At 42.2% G+C, this 21,437-nt stretch overlaps 1 protein-coding gene across 2 annotated transcripts in view; it reads right to left on the bottom strand.

Moving 5' to 3' along the window:
* Positions 1–21,437, bottom strand: part of CENPP (centromere protein P) — a 268,335-nt gene that overhangs the window by 174,153 nt on the left and 72,745 nt on the right. The window lies entirely within an intron of this gene.

Below are 21,437 nucleotides of genomic sequence, written 5' to 3'. Positions count from 1 at the left end.
ACCATCAGCATCCAGACACTTCTGATTATGGCGAACTACTGCTTAAGCAACACTGACCAAAGTGTCCACTTGTATACATTTTTTTTGGCACCCCTGGTATATCTTATCTTTGTCCCCAATTGCTAGCACATAGCTTCAAACACCCTTAAAATTCCTGAGTGAGGCGAGTGCCTTTGTTCTGTTACTAATGACTCAAGGTAATCCCTAGCCAGCCTCAGGACAGGGGCTGGTCACCACAAAGACAAACCACTTGATTAAAGAGACTGCAACTTTGGACCAAGCAGGCCCACAGGGAGGAGAGGGGGCAGGAGGAGCTCAAGCACATGGGCAATCATTTAATCAATGATCCCTATGTAAGGAATAAAATCCCAGTTAAAAATCTGGGCATCAAAGCTCAGTGGAGCTTCCTGGAGGGTGAACAAACACAATGAGGTGCCTGGAAGCTGATGTGCATGGATTCCATGAGAAAGAGCACCAAAGCTCTATGTTTCTCCCTGGGCCCCAACCCCACCCAGGCCCAGGCCTTGGCCTATTCATTTCTTCCATTGGACTGTTTCTGGGTTGTAGCTTTTATAATAAAACTATAATTTTTAGTTTAGCACTTTCAAGGAGTTCTCTTGAGTCCCAGCAAATTATCAAATCTCAGGGGGTTGTAGGAACACCCAAATTATGGCCAAGTAGGTCAGAAGTGCAGGTGGCCCCTGAGACTGACAGCTGGCATCTGAAAAGAGGCAGTCTTGCGGAGGACTTTGTCCTTAACCTGTGGGTCTGTGTCTTGATTGAACTGAATTAAAGGACACCTAGTTAGTGTAAGAGTACTCTTGTCTGAATAATGACCTTACCACCATACCAAATGCCCTATTCCAAAATCACTAAAAATAATTTCATTCCTATGCCTGTGAGCTCCCATAGAAATTTATCATAATTCCTTAATACTATACCTATTGTTATACTGACACCCACAAACACAAGCAACTTGTAGGCAAGGTGCGAGGTCTGACAATTAAGTTTGCGAACTTGCTACCATGTGCTTACATTGGCAGCACTGTACAAATAGCTCAGTAAGGTTTCATAACCTTCATGGCAACATGTGGCGGTGTCTTGCTGAGTGATGTTCATGATTGTTGCATGTTTTTGTGTGCCATCCCAAGAATGTCTGAACTTAAATTAGAGCAACAAACAAACATTAAATTTCTTGTTAAAACTGGCAAGAGTGAAAGTGAAATCAGGAACATATTAGTCCAAGTTTATGGGGATAATGCCATGAAGAAAATGGCAGTGTACAAATGGATTAAATGTTTTTTCAAAGGGAGAGAATGCATCACTGATGAAAAGAGGTCAGGGTGGCCAATATTGAGCAGAACTGATGAAAACATTGCAACAATTCATCAAATTGTGCATCAAAATCAGTGGCTGACTATGGGAAGCATAGCAGACCAAGTAAACATCGATAAACAGTTAGTAAAATTGTAACTGAAAATCTTGACATGAGAAAAGTGTGTGCGAAAATGGTCCCAAAGGAGCTCATGGATGAACAAAAGCAAAGGAAAGTCAAAGTTTGCCAAGACCTTTCCGAGAGGCAAGACAATGTTTTGGGCTGTGTTATCACTGGTGATGAAACATGGGTGTACCAATGTGACCCTGAAACAAAGTGTCAAAGTACACAATGGAAGTCAGCCAATTCTCCACAACCAAAAAGTTCTGTCAGTCCAAATCAAGAATCAAAATGATGTTGCTGAGCCGGCCGAGTGGCGCGTTGGTTAAGAACTGGCTTGGGACACCAACTCTGAACAGAAGGTTCGGATCCCACATGAGGGCCAGTGACACCGCCCTCTACAGCTAAGATGGTGAACAACAGCTCGACCTGGAGCTGGGCTGCCGTGAGTCGCCGGTGATGGCGTAGGCTGTAGCCCCTGTTGCAGTGGGCTGCCATAAGCTACCCTGTGTGGCTGGCAGCCAGCGAGAGTGGCCGGCAGCCGGTGTGAGCTGCCAAGAGCCGCTGTGAGCAGCCATCCAGAGGCCGGCGACCTATCTGCCTCACCCGGAAAGAGCGCAATGATAATACCAACATGGGCCAGTGAAGCGACGTCCTCCACAACTAGACTGAAGAACAAAAGGACAGCAACTTGTCTGTTCCCCTTCCCCCGATTCCCCAGCACTGTTCCCCTCCCCAATTCCCCAATTAAAAAAAAAATCTTAAAAAAAAAACCAAAACGATGTTGCTAACCTTTTTTGATATCAGATAGATTACTCATTATGAATTTGTACCAACTGGGCAAACAGTTAATCAAGTTTACTATTTGGAAGTGCTGAAAGGCTGCGTGAAAAAGTTAGACGACCTGAACTTTTCGCCAACAATTCATGGCTCTTGCATCATGACAATGCACCAGCTCACACAGCACACTGTCTGTGAGGGAGTTTTTAGCCAGTAAACAAATAACTGTATTGGAACAGCCCCCATACTCACTTGATCTGGCCCCCAATGACTTCTTTCTTTACCCAAAGATAAAGGAGGTACTGAAAGGAAGACATTTTGATGATATTCAGGACATCAAAGGTAATATGATGACAGTTCTGATGGCCTTTCCAGAAAAAGAGTTCCAAAATTGCTTTGAAGCAGCGGTTCTCAACCTTCCTAATGCTGCGACCCTTTAATACAGTTCCTCATGTTGTGGTGACCCCCAACCACAAAATTATTTTCGTTTCTACTCTATTAACAGTAATTTTGCTACTGTTATGAATCGTAATGTAAATATCTTTTTGTTTTCCGATGGTCTTAGGCGACCCCTGTGAAAGGGTCATTTGACCCCCAAAGGGGTCGCGACCCACAGGTTGAGAACCGCTGCTTTGAAGGGTGGACTAGGTGCTGGCATCAGTGCATAGCTTCCCAAGGGGAGTACTTTGAAGGTGACCATAGTGATATTCAACAACGAGGTATGTAGCACTTTTTCTAGGGTGAGTTCGCGAACTTAATTGTCACAACTCATATTCATTTAATCACTCATTCAATAAATGTGAGAATAAAGTTCCCATTCTAATCATGATGGAGTAAGCACATTCCACCCAAAAACTCCCATTAATTATAATTTAGAACCACTGACATAACACACAGATCAAGTATTGGAAGATTCTGAAATGAGGACAGGAGGCAGAATGGGCAGACACTTCAGGAATTAATGGAGGACCAGGTGTTAAATTCCTTAGGGTTTATTTTTGCCTCCTGTATACATATCCCAAATAGCACACTGCAACCCAGGACTGCCATAGGGTAGAGTTTAAAAAAAAAAAAAGCCCAGGGAAAGATTGTTCCCTCTTGCCAGCAGAGGTCATGTAAGATGAGAAGAGGGAGGACACTGGTCTTGCTGATGATTTTTTGGATTTGACACCAAAATCTAAGGCAACAAAAGCAAATAAACAAGGCACTACATCAAACTAAGAAGTTTCTGCACAGCAAATAAAACCATCAACAGAATAAAAAGGTACTTACTAAAAGGAAAAAAATATTTGCAAATCATGTATCTGACAAGAGTTAATAACCAAAATATACAAAGAACTCATACAACAATACAACAGCAAATAAACAAACAAACAAACCAATTAAAAAATGGGCAGAAGATCTGAATAGACATTTTTCCAATGAGGACATGCAGATGGCCAACAGGTCCATGAAAAGATGCTCAATGTCACTAATCATCAGGAAAATGTAAATCAAAACCACGAGATACCACTTAACACCTATTAGAATGGCTATTATCAAAAAAGACAAGAAATAACTAGTGTTCATGAGAATGTGGAGAAAAGGGAACCCTTATGCATTGTTAGTGGGAATGTAAATATGTAGACTCATGGAGACTGTACGAGTTTCCTCAAAACATTACAACTACAACGACCATATGATCCAGCAATTCCATGTCTGGGTATTTATCTGAAAGGAACAAAAATACAAACTTGAAAAGATTATCTGCTCACCCATATTCATTGCAGCATTACTTACAATAACAAAGACATGGAAACAATGTGTCTATCAATGAATGAATGGATAAATAAAACGTGGTACACACACTGGAATATCACTCAACCATAAAAAAGAAGGAAATCCTGCCATTTGCAATAACATGGATGCACTTTAATGGCATCACGGTGAGTGACATAAGTCAAGCAGAGAAAGACAAATACTATATGATGTCACATATATGTAGAATCTGGGTTTTTTTTAAAGATTTTATTGGGGAATTGGGGGAGGGGAACAGCGTTGGAGAATCGGCGGAAGGGAACAGACAAGCCGCTGCCCTCTTACTCTTCAGTCTAGCCGTGGAGGATGTCGCTTCACTGACCCATGTTGGCACTGTGATCATTGCGCTCTTCCCAGGTGAGGCAGTCAGTCGCCAGCCATTGGACAGCTGCCCATGGCAGCCCACTCCAGCCTCTGGCTGCTCACATTGGCCGCCGGCCACTCACAGCAGCTCACAGCAGCCCACTTTTGCCCACTGCAGCCCCACCACAGCCCACGCCGACGCCGGCGGCTCACAGCAGCCCAGCTCCAGGTCAAGCATCCGTTCACCATCCCAGCTGCAGAGGGCACAGCATCACTGTCCCACACGGGATCCGAACTGGCAGCCCTGCCGCTCAGAGCCCACGTTCCCAAGCCAACTCCTAACCAATGAGCCACTCAGCCAACTCACGTATATGTAGAATCTAAAAAAAAAAAAGAAAAACCATAACACAACTCACAGACATAAATATAACAGGTTGTTGGCTGCCAGAGGTGGCGGGTGGTGGTAGGCGAAAAGGGTAAAGGTGATTAAAAGGTACAAACTTCCAGTTATAAAATAAATAAGTCGTGGGGATGTAATGGATAGCATGGTGATTATGTAACAGTGACACTATATCTTCTAAAATAGTTTGAAATTTAAACCTAGTGTAATTTGACTTGACAGTATAGTTTAGCTTGGGACTTTTTAGAAGTTTTTCTTTTCTTTGTTTCTCTTCGCTTTTCTTCCCTCCCACCAAACCTTAATAATTTTGTTTACTAAACATTTACTATGCATGCCAGTTTCAGTGCTTCTATTTACTCCCCACCTTATGCATGTTAGAAAAGGTCCTAGTCTTTTCTGTCAAAGACAGCAAAGTTTATAAATATACTTTCTCACTACTGCTTAGTAGTTCCTCATTTTCAAGCTTACCTAATCTTCTAGATAGGCAAATCTTGCTTTTCTATTAGCCAATCGGTTTAGATTGTAAGGTCACACTCTAGCCAGTAGAGTACGACACAGTGGAACCTGCGTTAGGGATAAAAATTGAGTGGACTCCCCGCTCAGTGTGCTTGCTACACCGGCTTATGGTGGCTCCGCACCCTTCTGCAGAAGTAAAGTTTGCTTTGCCGAGGTACTCTCAACTTCATGTATCTTTATTTGTGGCAAGGCTAAAATCTATTCCCAACATGCATAGCTGGCTCAATGTCTTGAAAGAAGTTTTTATATCTGCATAAGATCCACTCCTATCCCTGAAACAAACCAGCCTCTGGGAAGCACCTTTTTCCAAGAATTGCCAGACCAACATCCCCTTTCCTTTATTCTGCCTCTCCTTACCTGCCTATAAAACCTTTCGGCCATGCTGGGAAGAGAGGGGATGGCCTTTGGACAGGAGTCCACCATCCTCCCAGAATGCCGGCATTTTGAACAAACCTGCTTTTCTCTCCACCAACCTCGTCTCTCAAGTTTTGGCTTTCATGCAGTGAGCAGCTGGACCTTTAGCAGGTAACAATTATAGTTTAAAAAACTGTATTGTATATTTGAAAGTTGCTTAGACAGTAAATGTTAAAAGTTCATCCAAACATCAGAAGAAAAAAAGTTGAAACTGTGTGGTGATGGATGTTAACTAGACTTATTGTGGTGACCGTTTTTGCAACATATACAAATATTGAATCATTATGTTGTACACTTGAAACTAATATAATGTTATACGTCAACTATATCACAATTTAAAAAAAGTAATGTTCAAAATCATGCAATTTAATCCATTGAACATAATGTAAGAAGAGAAGAAGGAGGAGATGCAGGACAGAACCCCGACGCCAAAGAACTGCAGAGGCCCCTTCCCCCATCTGGGTGACTGGCACTGCTGGCAATAAGCAGGCACTACGAAAAGCAAGGCCCTGACTTCCTGACCGAACTCTGCTGCTGCTGGGGCACTGTGGGAGGAAGGTCTGTCAACAAGCCCCACCTGACACCAAGCAAAACAGAGAAAAAAGGGGGTGCTATTCCCTCTCCACTAGAATGGCCCCTGCAAATACCTGTGGACAAAAAGGGGCCACATACTAAACCTGACAAGCTCAGAGGAGGCCAGCATGGCAGGCCCCACAAATTCAGAGACCAAAATTAACCACATAGGATGGTCTGAACATAAAAATTACTAACTAAAAGTGGGTCATGGCCTGCAGTCACATCCTTGGCCTGTAGCTTCCTTGACAAAGGTCAATATGTACCTTAAGTGAGCCTGTCTATTGTCTTTTTGCATCTAAGATAACATACCCTTGGAATGTCAGAGTAATCCCTTTTTCCAGACCCCGCAAGGAACAACCCACCAAACCAGAGCAAGAAACTACAGAACCCCTTCCTTGTTATCTGATTCCTGGATACCTCCTGTATGTGCTGTAAAATGTTAATTATTAGCTACTCCACACTCACCAATGTAAAAGAAGTATGTGTCTCTCCATTTTACTTTTTATCGAATCCCAGAGATTTCCCCACTTTGCTTTCTCCTGCCCCCTTAATCTACCACCAACGGACTTCATGTAACCCTCCTTAGGGCTCCTCCTTTGATTCTAATGTATAAATATGCTACAAAACTTCCATTCTCCAGAGCATATTTTTAATCCATTGAGATTGTGCTTCAGGGCAACTTTCGTCACTTTGGCTCAAATAAACTCATTAAACTTCTCTACAGGCTTGGATGTTTCTTTTTTTTTAAGATTTTATTGGGGAATTGAGGGAAAGAAACAGCGCTGGGGAATCGGGGACAAGTTGCTGTCCTTTTGTTCTTCAGTCTAGCTGTGGAGGACGTTGCTTCACTGACCCATGTTGGTATTATTATTGCGCTCTTCCCGGGTGAGGCAAATCGGTCGCCAGCCTCTGGATGGCCGCTCATGGCAGCTCACATTGGCTGCCGGCCGCTCACGCTGGCTGCTGGCCACACACGGTAGCTTATGGCAGCCCCCTGCAGCAGGGGCTGCAGCCTACGCCGTCACCAGCGACTCATGGCAGCCCAGCTCCAGGTCGAGCTGTTGTTCACCACCTTAGCTGTAGAGAGCAGTGTCACTGGCCCTCATGTGGGATCCGTAACAAGGCCCTGCTGCTCAGAGCTGGCGTCCCAAGCCAGCTCTTAACCAACGTGCCACTCGGCCAGCCCAGGCTTGGATGTTTCTTACCTCAACACACAGTAGGATGCTTTGTAAAATTTTCATACCCTACACTAAGCGATCCCAAGCACAGAGTAGAAAGAATCAGAGAGAAGAAACCTGGAGAAAAGGATCCTTTACATCAGTGAAGTCCTGAGATAACCACCAAAAGGCCCACAAACAAATGTGACCAGAAACAATAAAGCAAAAAAATACTGAGAACTGAACTATGGTGTAGAATGCTGCCCAGAAATCAGATTGGCTTCAAGGCAGTGTACAAGAGGGGCAAGCCAAAATAGCACTTTTACATTATAGCACATAAAAGCTGTTGTGGCTGCTCGCTCGCAGGCCGTGAAGGAATTCACGAGTCAGGTAGAAGTATAGAAGGAAGATTTATTAAAGTAAGAGGAGGGTTGGCTAGGCAGGGTCTGCTGGAAACTGCAAACCACTGCATCGAGTCTTTGTTTAGTCTTGAGTTTTATATTTTCTAGCCAGGATGTAAATTGTTTTGGCCTGTAGTTGAAATTTTCTACTGAGTTTGGCTTTGTCCATTGGGGTGGGGGGAAGGTACAGCTAAGCCAGTCATAGGTTATCTATAGGTTATCGCAACCTCTGCATATGTTATGTAGATTTAAGTGAGAGCTAGGAGTGGATCCCATACAGATGTGCAAAACCTCTCCCAAACCACAGGGCCAGCACTGCACCTAAGTAAATACAACTGAAACAGTGAAACTGGTATGCACAGTAAATGTATAGGAAGCGGAATCATTAAGCAACAAAGAAAAGAAAGCTTTGAAAAAGTGCCAAGCTAAATTACACTTATTAAATCAAATTACACCAGAGATACAAATCGCAAAATGGAAACTATTTAGTGCCACCATTACAATCCCCTGTCTTAACCAAAGTGAGCCAGGATGTGCTTTCCAATAAAAGTGTGTTGACAAGGACAACTGCAAAAACAGCAAAGTAGAGACTACTGGGGGGGGGGGGGCATCCCTGTGCAGAGACCTGAAAACCATTGCAATACCTGTCAGAATCACATTTCCCAGAATTTGTGGAGATAGTAAAACCATTACAGCAACCACACAAACATTTAACCAGGAGAGGGCCACTGAGGAGGGAGGAAAGCTTTGTACTGTGGTAGCTTATGCCAACTACATCCCCTCCTGGATGTGGTGGCAGTCCTGAAGATGGCAGCCCGCTTTCTTAGTAGGGAACCCTTGTCCTAACCACAGCAGAGTGCATCTTGTTCCCATGTGAACTGTATTTGTTTGGCTCTCTCTGTGGGATTCCTAAGACTAATGAAAGGGGCCTACTTTTCACCTAACTTAGAACTTTCTCAGAGTTAAGAGACAACTACGCAGAAGACATTTCTCAAACACACTGAGAGTCAAATGAACAAACTGCTATTGCCTGGGGCAAAAATAACAGTTAAAACAAACAACAGACAGGCCAAAAGCCAAGGGAGAAAAAGGTGCAGAGTGAGGATCTTTAGATCACCAGGACTTTGAAAACAGCCCCTGTGTCAAGGACCTAGAAAGCCACATGAATATCCAGGGCAGGACACACACTCAGAAAAGGCCTGAGAAGGGCCAGCCGAGTGTCGCGTTCGTTAGGAGCTGGCTTAGGACGCCAGCTCTGAGCAGCAGGGCCCCAGTTCAGATCCCACATGAGGGCAAGTGACGCTGCGCCCTCTACAGCTAAGATGGTTGAACAACAGCTCCACCTGGAGCTGGGCTGCTGTGCATCGCTGGTGATGGCGTAGGCTGCAGTGGGGCTGGCTGGCAGCGGGCATGAGCTTTCGTGAGCTGCCGTGAGCTGCCGTGAGGGGCTGTCCAATGGCAGACGAGTGACTGCCTCACTCGGGAAGAGCGCAATGATAATACCAACATGGGCCAGCGAAGTGATGTCCTCCACAACTAGCCTGAAGAATAAAAGGACAGCAACTTGTCTGTTTCTCTTCCCCGATTCCCCAATGCTGTTCCCCTCTCCCAATTCCCCAATAAAATCTTTTTTTTTAATCTTTTTAAAAGATTTTATTGGGGAGTTGGGGGAGGGGAACAGCGCTGGGGAATCGGGAGAAGGGGAACAGACTAGTTGCAATTGCTGTTCTTTTTGTTCTTCAATCTAGTTGTGGAGGATGTTGCTTCACTGGCCCAAGCTGGCACCATCATTGTGCTCTTCCTGGGTGAGGCAGATCAGTCGCCGGCCTCTGGATGGCCGCTCAGAGCGGCTGCTGGCCGCTCATGCTGGCTGCCAGCTACACATGGTAGCTTATGGCAGCCCACTGCAGCAGGGGACTGCAGCCTAGGCCGTCGCCAGCGACCTACGGTAGCCCAGCTCCAGGTCGAGCTGTTGTTCAGCATCTTAGCTGTAGAGGGCAGTGTCATTGGCCTTCCTATCCACATATGATCCGAACCAGGGCCCTCTGGCGTCCCACGCCAGTTTTAACCAATGCGCCACTCGGCTGGCTCCCCAATAAAATCTTTTTAAAAAATTAAAAAAGAAAAAAGACCTGAGAAGACCATAAGGTGTCACCTCTGGCTGCTCGTTAGGCTACATATGGGCAGGGACAGAAGCCATGCAGCGCTGTAAAGGGCCTTGTCAAGGAGTACCCAACACGAATCCAAAGTGCAAAAACTCTAGGCTGATACCTCTTATTAATATAAATACAGGGGTAAAATCCTCCCAGAATCCTGGTAAACAAATCCAAGAACATATTTAAAGGATTACACACCATGCATGACCAAGTGGAATTTATCCCAGAAATACAAGGGTGATTCAATATAAGTGTGGACAGAAAAGGGGCCACATGCTAAACCTGACAAACTCAGGAGACTGAAAATAACCACATAGGATGGCATGAACATAAAAATTCCTAAGATGGGCCATGGCAAGAAGTCACATCCTTAGCCTGTAGCTTCCTTGACAAAGGTCAGTCTTTACCTTAAGGGAGTCTGTCTATTGTCTTTCTGCATCTAAGATAACATACCCTTGGAATGTCTGCAATCCCTTTTTCCAGACCAGAGCAGGAAACTACAGAATCCCTCATTATTATTCTTGTCCCCTGATTAACATCGCTACATGCTGTAAAAAGTGAACTATTAACTATCCTGTACCCACCTATGTAGGTATACCTGTGTCTCCAATTTACTTTTATCCAATCCCAGAGATTTTCCCGCTTTACTTTCTCCCATTCCCTTAACCTACCACCAATGGATTTCATGTAACACTCCTCCTTTGATTCTGTGTATAAAATAAGCTGCAAACCGCCATTTTGTGGAGCATTTTCTCAATCCATTGAGATTTTGCATCCTGGCAATTGTCGTCAGTTTGGCTCAAGTAAACTCTTATAAGCTTTCTCTTAGGCTGAATATTTTTCCACTGACATAAGAAAAATCAATCAGTGTAATATACAATGTTAATATAATGAAGGAAAGAAACCACATGATTATCTACACTGACACAGAAAATGCTCTTGACAAAATCCAATGCTCTTTCATGATAAAAACTGCCAATACATTAAAAATGAAAGAGAACTCCCTCAAAATGATAAAGGCCGTTAGGCCATATTTAGGCTAGGAGCAGAAACCTTCTTATCTTAAAAGCCATCTTGTCTTACTTTGTACCTGTTCAGTTGTGTTTGTCTCCTAAGGCCTTATGATAAGTGGGCCTGGGTGGTCCAGACAGTGGCTGGGGACCCAGGATATGGAACCTGAGGGCTGGGTCATGCCCCAAAACCCTTTGTTGCTAGAGACAATGCAATGAAGCAGCCCCTGAAGCATTGAAGGGGGAACAGCCTCGTTTACCCCTGCCTATAAAACTCCATACCCCTCTTACTCAGAAAGGTTATGGTCTTTTCTAGCCTGACCTCCCGCAGCTCAAACAAAATAAAATTTATTTTATGCCAAATAAATTCTAATAAACCAATTTTGGTCTCCCATGACTCATTCCTCCGGACGTGCTTCACAAAGGCCATATAAGAAAACCCAGAGCTAACATCATTTTCAATGGTGAAAGATTGAAAGTTTTCTTCCTAAGAAAAGGAACAAGACAGGATGCTCACTTTTGGCCCTTCTATTCAACACTGTATTGGAATTTGTATTCTGGGAAATTAGGCAACAAAAAAAATGGCATCCATTGGAAAGGAAGAAGGACAACTATTTACAGATGGCAAGATTTTACATATTTAGAATATCCTAAATAATTTACAAAATCTGTTAACAACGCAAATTTAGAAAAGTTGCAGGGTACAAGGACAATGCACCCTAAGCACATTTTTATACACTAATGATGAACAATGTGAACATAAATTAATGAAACAACTCCATTTACAACACCATCCCAAAAAATAAACAACACATAGGTATAAATCTATCAAAAAAAGTTCAATCTTGTATACTAACAACAACAAAACATCACTGAAATATATTAAAGTAGACCCAAATAAGTGAAAAGACATCTCGCTCATGGTCAGGAGACTTAACTCCAAAGTTGTCTACAGATTCAATGCAATCTCTATCAAAATCCCAAGGGTCATTTTTGCAAAAATGGAAAAGCCAACCCTGAAATCCATATGGAATTGAAATGGACACTGAATACCCAAAACAATCTTGACAAAGGAGAAAAAAATTGGAGGACTTCCCTATTTTAAAATGTACTATTGAAAGGGACCCAGGCCTAGACCCTAGGCTAGGGCCCCCGCCCTAAGGAATTTAAAAAGCTCCTGCTTCAGCAAAAGTTAGCAAAGTATCTTGTCAAGAGACTAAAAAAGATAAGCTAGGTATGCTTTATAGCTTACTTATTAGGGAAAAGATAAGTTGGGTAGCTTGTTAGAAAAAAATAAACAAGTCATGTTTTATAGCCCGTCAAGAAGATAAGCAAGTTATATATTAGCTCGTTAAAAATAATAACCTGTGTTCTATAGTTTGTTAAAATAAGATAAACTAACCATTTTTTTCTTTTTACACACTAACTGCTTTTTTTTGCTTCTGTATCCAGCTTCAGCTATATATCCCTTACCCACCAGGACTTAGGGGCTGATCTCCCCCTTTGAGAGACAGCCCCAGGTCTGGTCATAAACTCTTTGGAACGAAAATTCTTTTACACAAGTTTTGTTTAGGAGCCTTAAACCTAACATTTCAGGGGTGCTGCTAGAATTGTAGGAGCTCCACTACCTCTGGCTATGGGAAACACACAGTGACCTCTGCACAGGAATCCAGAAGCCCTCACTCCCTCTGGATGGGCTCAGACCACCTTGGACCTCAGACCACTTTTGAGCCCTACAACCACATCCAGTCACTCTTTATTGTCTGGAGCTGCTGGGGTCGCCACCAGGAGCAGAAAAGAATAAATAAAAAGAAAAAAGAAAAGATTTTCTTCTTCCGTCTTCCAATCTCCCTGCAGTGGTTCCAACTGGTAGTGCCTATCAGGAGGCTAGGAAAAGTTTCCTGGGGGAATATATTTGCCAGCTTTTAGGGGAAACATGTAGCTGGGAGGCAAAAGAAATGACTCAGCAACAATTTATTCTATTTTACCTTATAATTCTATTTTATTCTTGCCATTGATTCATCGAGATGATATCTGCAAAGTGCCTTTGTCAGTGTTTTGCCCATTATATAGACACACAAGAAATGTCAGTACCATAGGTGAAGGTCTTTCTAAAATCAATTTCTATTTCTTGCCTTCTGAAACAAAGGACACAATATAACTTTTTCCTGATGACTCAAGGTTACCTTTAGAATGTCAATGTTTACATGGGGCCATTGCCTTCAATGACTTTTGAGAGGCAGAAGGATGCTTGTCCCAATGCTAATGATTTCCGCACTGCTGTAAGTTTAAGGTCAATGTGCCTGTTTTTCTTTTTCTTTGTCTTGCTGACAAGCAATCGACAATAGCACTGTGGATTGTTCAGTGTACACCCACTTAATAATATACTTACTGCTCCTAATTTTTGTACATTGACTGGTTGGGTGTCAGGAACCAACATAACCCAGTTTTCTAAAGTCAGATTTTGCAAAGAGGAAATCTTAACAAAGCCTTGGGTAGCAGCAGCCTGTGAGGAGGGTTTTCCCCATGAGCAAAGGGTGTGAGTGCTCCTGGGCAGAGACCGTTTTGTCTATTCTGTTTGTCTCTATTTTCCAGAGTTGTGGGTGTGTGCTAAGTACCCTCCAGGTGGTTGAGATGTTAATGTAATATTGGCCAGCTAGCAACAACAGGCTAATTCTGTGAATAGCCTGAGGTATGCTGTGAATGATTTACCTCATAATAAAAATTATCCCATAATTGAGAAAAATAACTCCTTTCTCATATGAACACTATCATGACCTCTTTTGCAAATATAAAAAACCCTATTGTGCTTTGTGGATTATAAAAAGGAGCTTATAGCATCAGGGAATCACACAAATATTTTTATACTTTGTATCTAGATCTTATATTAGATAAATGTCTATATGAATATACATATAGGCATGTATAACATATATATATATACACACATATAGACATCATATATCAGACATTTTGTGTGTTGTAAGTGGAATGTGGAACATCAGACACAGAAGAAAATTTTTAAAAAATACTTTTAATGGCCCTAAATCTAATTACATCGTCAAGGAAACCTTGACACATGCCTCTGTTGCCCTAGAGTAGGACATTAAGACCTAGAGCAATTAATTGTCCACATATAAAAGTAACATATCACTTTTATCTCTTGCTTCTATAACTCTTTCAGCCTTACATTTTGGATCTCCTTACATTTACTATCTTATTCCTAGTTCTTAAAATAATTAGCCCCTCTGCATAATGATTGACATTAAGTTTTCCTGACATCTCAAAGTTGCCCTTATCATGCGCTTATCTGTAAATGGTATGGCAGCTGAAAGGATATTATTATACATGTAACCATTGAGGCACAGAGTCACATGGGCCAGAATAACTTAGCTAATTAGTGACAGAGTTGGGAAAGAACTCAAGACTCTAGGAATTCATATGTTTGAAATCCTTGGAAATTTATAATTGGGAGAAGCATAAAAAAATAATGTATCTAACAATGAGAATGAATTAGTTTTCTATCGCTGCTATGAAAAATTGCCACAAAGAAACTGGCTTAAAACAACACAAATGTATTTCCTTATAATTCAGTAACTCATTAAGTCTGACATGGGTCTCACTTGGGCAAAATCAAGGAAGCTGCAGGAGTAGTTTCTCTGGAGGCTTTAGGGAAATATCTGTTTCCTTGCCTTTTCAACTTCTACAGGCTTCCACTTTCCTTTGCTCACAGCCACCATCCTCTATCTTCAAACCCAGGGATGGCTAGTTGAGTCCTCACTTAGTATCATGCTAACCTGTTTGTTACAAGTCACATCTCCCTAACTCTGACTCTTCTTCGTCTCTCATATTTTTAGGGACCTTTGTGACTATATTGGGCCTATCTCGACAATCCAGGATAATCTCCCTTTTGTAAATTCGGCTGATTGGCAAACGTAATTCCATCTGCAGTGTTAATTCCCCTTTTCCTTTCAACTGACATATTGCAAGGTTTTGGGGGTTAGAATATGGACACTTTAGAGAGGCCCTTATTCTGCCTCCCAGAGTGTAAAAGTAGTAATACATGTAAATGTCCCCATACTTTTGTTTACCTGTCATAAAGAACCTATCAGGAAGGAAGTAGTAGCTTCATTTTGTAGGAAAGAAAATAATATTCTAGGTGGCTTTTATTTTTTATTGGTGGAAATTTTTAAGACTTAGAAATATAAATCCCTGGAATTATTAAAGCTTTTATTCTGTAGGATATAATTAATTTTTAAAAATGTTTTAAATTCCTTAGGGCGGGGGCCCTAGCCTAGGGTCTAGGCCTGGGTCCCTTTCACTATAAATCAACAGTAATCAAGACAGTGTGGAATGGACAAAAACATAAATATATGGATCAATGGAACAGACATGAGAGTCCAGAAGTAAAACCATAGATCTATGGTCAGTTGATTTTCAACAAGGGTGCCAAGCCAATTCAATGGAGGTAAGAACAGTCTTCAAACACTGGTGCTAGGACAACTCAATACAAAAGAATGAAATAGCACCCTTACTTCACACCATATACAAAAATTAACTCAAAATGAGTCAGATCTAAATATAAAAGCTAAAACTACAAAACCCTCTTCAGAAAACATGGAGACAAATATCTGACCTTGGATTTGGCTATGGTTTCTTAAATATGACAGCAAAATCATGAACCTCAAAATGAAAAAAATAATCACACACACACACACACACACACACACACAGACTATATAAAAATTAAAACTTTGTGCATCCAAGAACATTAATATCTGCCAAGGGTCTATTACCCAGAGTATATAAAGAACTCTTAAAACTCAACATAACAATCATAAAAACGCTGCAACAAGCTATCATGAACACTGTTGAAAGAAATGCAAAAATAGAAAGTATCAAGAAAGAGGGGCCGGCAGAGTGGCTCAGTTGGTTAAGAGTTGGCTTGGGAGCATGAGCTCTGAGCAGCAGGGTCCCTGGTTCGGTTCCCACATGGGCCAGTGATGCTGCGCCCTCTACAGCTAAGATGGTGAACAACAGCTCGACCTGGAGCTGGGCTGTCGAGAGTGGCTGCAGTGGGCTACCGTGAGCTACCATGAGTGTACGGCAGCCAGCGTGAGCGGCCAGCGGCCGGCAGCCGGCAAGAGCTGCCGTGAGCTGCTGCGAGCGGAATTCCAACCATCGGCGAGCGACTGCCTCAGCCGGGAAGAGCGCAATTATCATAATATCAACATGGGTCAGTGAAGTGAATTCCTCTACAACTAGACTGAAGAACAAAAGGACAGCAACTTGTCTGTTCCACTCCCCCAATTCCCCAATAAAATCTTTTTCTGTTGTTTTTCCTGAATAAATGCTCCCTGGATTGTTATAAACCTTTGATTCATTTCTAGAATTCTGAAATATTTGATTCTTCCTGTTTTTGTCAGTGTTCTTGCTGCTTTTACGGAGGTGAGAATCTTCAAAGGTACTTACTCACTCTGCTAGTTTCACTGATGTCTATGCCTTGGATTTTAAAACAACTCAGAGAGGGTTCTGTCTTTTATTTTCTGTATTCTGATGCTATGATATCTTGGGCCTTACCAACAGGAACTGTCCCATCCAAGGTTAACCATTCTTAGAGATAGTAAACAACTCACTCCTAGGCTTGCTTTTCAAATGTCATCTCACCAGTCCAGTGCCCACACCCCAGTGACATCCTTTTAATCAGGCTCTCTAGCTATGGTCACTATCCCCTGCCCTAATCACACTATGGCCAGGTACCAGACAACTAGGGACAGCCCCTATGTTCCAGAACCTCCTGAAATTATTCACACTAGCCAAGCCAACGCCTGTTCACGCTGCCTCACCTATTACTTTCCTCAGAAACCACAATAAAAGCTCTTGCCCCACTCCCCCTTCCTCTGTCTCCTAACCTACTCCAGTGCTTCTCCCTGTGGCCCACGGCATCATTGTCTGCCCCTCCTCTAGGAAACTGTGAGTAATAAACTGTCTTTTCAATGGCAGTATCTCCTGGTCTGTTGGCCTTAATCAAATAATAATGACAGCTATCAAAACAAGCTCCCATGCATTTATTCTCAACTTTTAAAATTAGCCATGCAGTACATATGAGGATAGACGTTTATGTCAAATGTAAGCTGTTGGTTCTTATAGATAGCAAAAAAGACTACCCCAGAATACATAAACAGCAGTGTTGGAGTTTACTTCCTCCATAATTGGTCACTCAGGCAAATGGTCTTCTAACAGGTGACAAACCCATTGGGAAAGCTTTTCAAAGACCTCAACAATTTGCTCTTCATGGAAACTATAGTTTTATTTTTATGAAGGTGACTAATTTAAGGCAGTTCTTGATCATCAAGTAAATGGCCCTCTGAAACCACTTTGTAGCTAATCTCAGTGAGCATATCAGAAGTTGGAATAATGGCTCCATGAGGGCACTTGTAGAAGTCAGTAAAGGGATTAATTGAATTGTGATTCTTAAAAAATGTACTAAAAATACCCTAATGATCACGCCTATGTAATAATTATTCAGCTTACCTGTACTATGCTTAATCTGAGAAACAGTTTCTTCCCAAATACCTCCAAGTTATAGCTTTTTATGCTTTTCTAAAGAGTACCTTTCTAAAAAAAAAAATTTAAATAAATTAATTGACACATAGAATTCAATTCATTCTTCAGCAATTTTTGGAACTAACTCAGTTGAGTATGTTGTAAATAGTGGTGGGCATGCATACTTAGTGAAGGAGTGTAGGAATCTGTGCCATAAGCAAAACCAACAATAAGCAATCTGTATAATGAAGTAATTCCATGCAGAGTGGGTGGCCCTAAGAACAGTGTTTTGTAGATCCAGCTTTGCTGAGCAGCATTCCCCAAATATTGGCAATCACTCCATGTTGTAAAAGAGAGACTAACTCATGGATGTTCATCTAATAGCTCTATTATTCCAACTCCAATAAGTTCTATTTTGCTCAAAATATTTTTATTCTTTGATTCATAAACATATAAGCTTTTGGAAAGGAGCAGAGCCTTGCAAATAATTTTATCCAGTTCCTTCATTTTGTAGATAAAGAAAAAGCTCCACAGAGATTAAATATCTTTTCTAATTCAGTAGCATTAGCAATGAGTTTAAGGGAAAAAAAACCAAATGAAATATGATATATGAAGGTACACCGTCCTTATCACATATTTATATATTTACACTAAGGATAAGATATACATACTAAGTCATTAGAACACAAGGCAAAATGCGGTACATTTTTAGAGAAAACCTAGAGTTGATAACCAACTGGATGAACTCAGGAAAAGCTAGTTTCCTGAACTACTCATATGTCACCTTCTCAAAGAGGTCTTCCCTGACCATGCTTTTTAAAAAATGGAAACTTCCAGTCAAGATGGCAGAGTAAACAGATGCTGTACTCGCCTCCTCACATGACCAAATCAATATTACACCTAATTACAGAGCAACCATCATTGAGAACCATCTGTAGACTAGCTGAACAGAATTCCAATAACTAAGAATATAAAGAAGAAGCCAATTCCAGGCTGGTAGAAAGGGTAGAGACATGGAATGGGCTGGTCCCACACCCAGAGTGTGGCGATTAAGAATCTGGAGATATCTTGGGCCGGCTGAGTGGCTCAGTTGGTTAAGAGCTCGCTCAAGAGTTTGAGCTCTGAGCAACAGTGGTTCGAGTCAGCCCGAGCTGAGCAGCCGCGGAGCTGCCAACAGGTGGCGGGATGGCTCAGCTAAAAAAAAAAAAAAAAAAAAAAAAAAAAAAAAAAAAAAAAGAATCTGGAGATATCTTGGCTGCAGAGGTCCCCCTCGAGGAGTGTGAAGTCCTGGTCCCACACCAGGCTCCCCATCTGGGGCACCAGTGCCAGGAATAGAAGTTCCTTTAACATGTGGTTATGAAAACCAGTGCAGATTGTGTCTGAGAAAGACAACAGGCTGCAAGAAACAAAGGCACTGCAGTTCTTAAAGTGCCCACACACAGACTCAACTTACTCACAGAATCACTTGCTCAGAGCTGCAGTTCAGGAGCAACAGCTCAAAAGGCACTAGGGACATACAAAAAGGAAATAAACTGACTAGCTTCATGGCAAGAGCTGGAGGGGGAGGAGTCAGGGCAGCTATCTCCAGGGAGGGAAGTGCTAACAGATGCCACTGTTCCTTTGTGGAACTCTCCCCCTACCCATCTTGCAGGCCTAGGCAGGTACTCTCTATTTATCTGGCTAACACCTTTCATCCCACCCAGCGTGATTCACTGAGATCTCACCCAACCCAGGTTGCACTACCTGCCCAAATCTCTTTCAGCACATTTTTCACACAAACTGCCTGTTGTGTATCACACTGCAGGCTTTACAAAAATCTCTCAACAGTCCACAAACCCCAAACAAGCAGCAGCCAGCTTCGTTGTGCCCTGTACCTCTTCCTAAGTGGCCCCAAACCTAGCACTCGTGGCAGCTGGCCTCAGTTCCCAACATAGCATCTCGTATGTGCCTCCAAGCCCAGCACAGGTGACTGCCAAATGCAGATTACTTTGTAGCTCTAAGCAGGTGGCCGCGGGCTGAACACAGGCAATGGCTGACCTAGACCAGCACCAGAGCCCCTCCCAAGAGGCCCCAGAAACAATACACTTGGTGGCCAGCTTCAGACCACACCAGAGCTCCAGCCAACAAGCTCCACAAATGACACACCCAAAGAGCAGACTGGGCAGGTACCACAGGCCAGTTAAAGCGAATCCAACTCTGTGGGGTTGGCCCCACACAACAGTTTGTTGGCTATAGTCACAGCCAGTCCTCATAGCCAGTCAGCTTAAGAGTCAATCTCACCCAATGATGTGCCAACAGTAATCAAGGCTGAACTACAACAGGAGAGTACACACAACACTTACAAGGGACACCCCTGAACAACATGGCTCAGGTGACCAGGAAGACTGCACCACTGGGCCCAACAGGACATCTACTACATAAGGCCACTCTGCCAAGACTTGGGAACATAGCAGATCTACCTGACACATAGAATACAAGGAGGCAGCCAAAATAAGGAGAAAAAGAAACATGTCCCAAATGAAAGAACAGGACAAAACTCCAGGAAAAGAAATAAATGAAATGAAGGCAAGCAATCTACCAGATACAGAGATCAAAATACTGGTTATAATGATGCTCAATGAACTTAGGGGAAGAACAGATGAGCTCAGTGAGAACTTACACAAAGAGATAGAAACCATAAAAAAAGAATGTCAAAAATGAAAAATACAATGACTGAAATAAGAATTAAAGAGAATCAAGAGGCCGGCCCAGTGGCTCAGTTGGTTAAGAGCTCACTCAAGAGTGCAAGCTCTGAGCAACAGCGGTTTGAGTCCTGGCCCAAGCTGAGCTACTGCTGAGCTGTCAACAGGTGGCAGCATGGCTCAGTTAAAAAAAATAAATACATATATACATAAATAAATAAATAGAATCAAGATTAGAGAAAAATCAACAACAGGTTAGATGAAACAAAGGAACCAGTCAGCAATCTGGAAGACAAGGTAGTGGAAAACACTCAATCAGAACAACATAAAGAAACAAGAATCCAAAAAAATGAGGATAGTTTAAGAGACCTCTGTGACAAAATCAAGCGTTAACAAAAAGAAATTAAACCAGACCATTTTCTTACAAGAATAAACTGAAAATGGATTCAAGACTATAATGTTAGACCTAAAACCATAAAACTTCTAGAAGAAAACATAGGCAGTAATTCTCTGATACTGCTCTTAGTTATTTCTAATATATCTCCTCGGGCAACAGAAGCAAAAGAAAAAAAAAACAAATGGAATTACATCAAACTAAAAAGTTTTGGAACAGCAAAGGAAACTATTAACAAAACAAAAACACAACCTACTGAATGGGAGAAGTTATTTGCCAATGATACATCAAATTAATGGGTTAATTTTCAAAATTTACAAAGAACTCATCAACTTAACACCAAAAAAATAAACAATCTGATTAAAAAACGGGTAGAGGACCTGAATAGACTTTTGTCCAAATAGGACATACGGATAGCCAACAGACATATGAAAAGATGTTCAACGTCACTAATCTTCAGGGAAATGCAAGTTAAAACGACAATGAGCTATAACATCATACCTGTCAGAATGGGCATCATTAAAAAAATCAACAAACAACACATGTTGGCAGGGATGTGGAGAAAAGGGAACCCTCCTCATGCACTGTTGGTGGGAATGTAAATTGGTACAGCCACTATGAAAACCAGTATAGAGAGTCCTTAAAAAATTAAAAATTGCTTGGGACCAAGCAATTCCACTTCTGGGTATTTGTCCAGTGAAATCTAAAACATTATTTCAAAAAGATATGTGCAGGGCCGGCCGAGTGGCGCGATGGTTAAGAACTCGCTTGGGATGCTAGAGGGCCCCGGTTCGGATCCCACATATGAGGGCCAGTGACACTGCCCTCTACAGCTAAGATGCTGAATAACAGCTCAACCTGGAACTGGGCT

This window comes from Hipposideros armiger, unplaced genomic scaffold (genome assembly GCF_001890085.2).
Source record: "Hipposideros armiger isolate ML-2016 unplaced genomic scaffold, ASM189008v1 scaffold_919, whole genome shotgun sequence".
Classification (NCBI taxonomy): Eukaryota; Metazoa; Chordata; class Mammalia; order Chiroptera; family Hipposideridae; genus Hipposideros; species Hipposideros armiger.
This window is presented reverse-complemented; position numbering and strand designations above follow the sequence as displayed.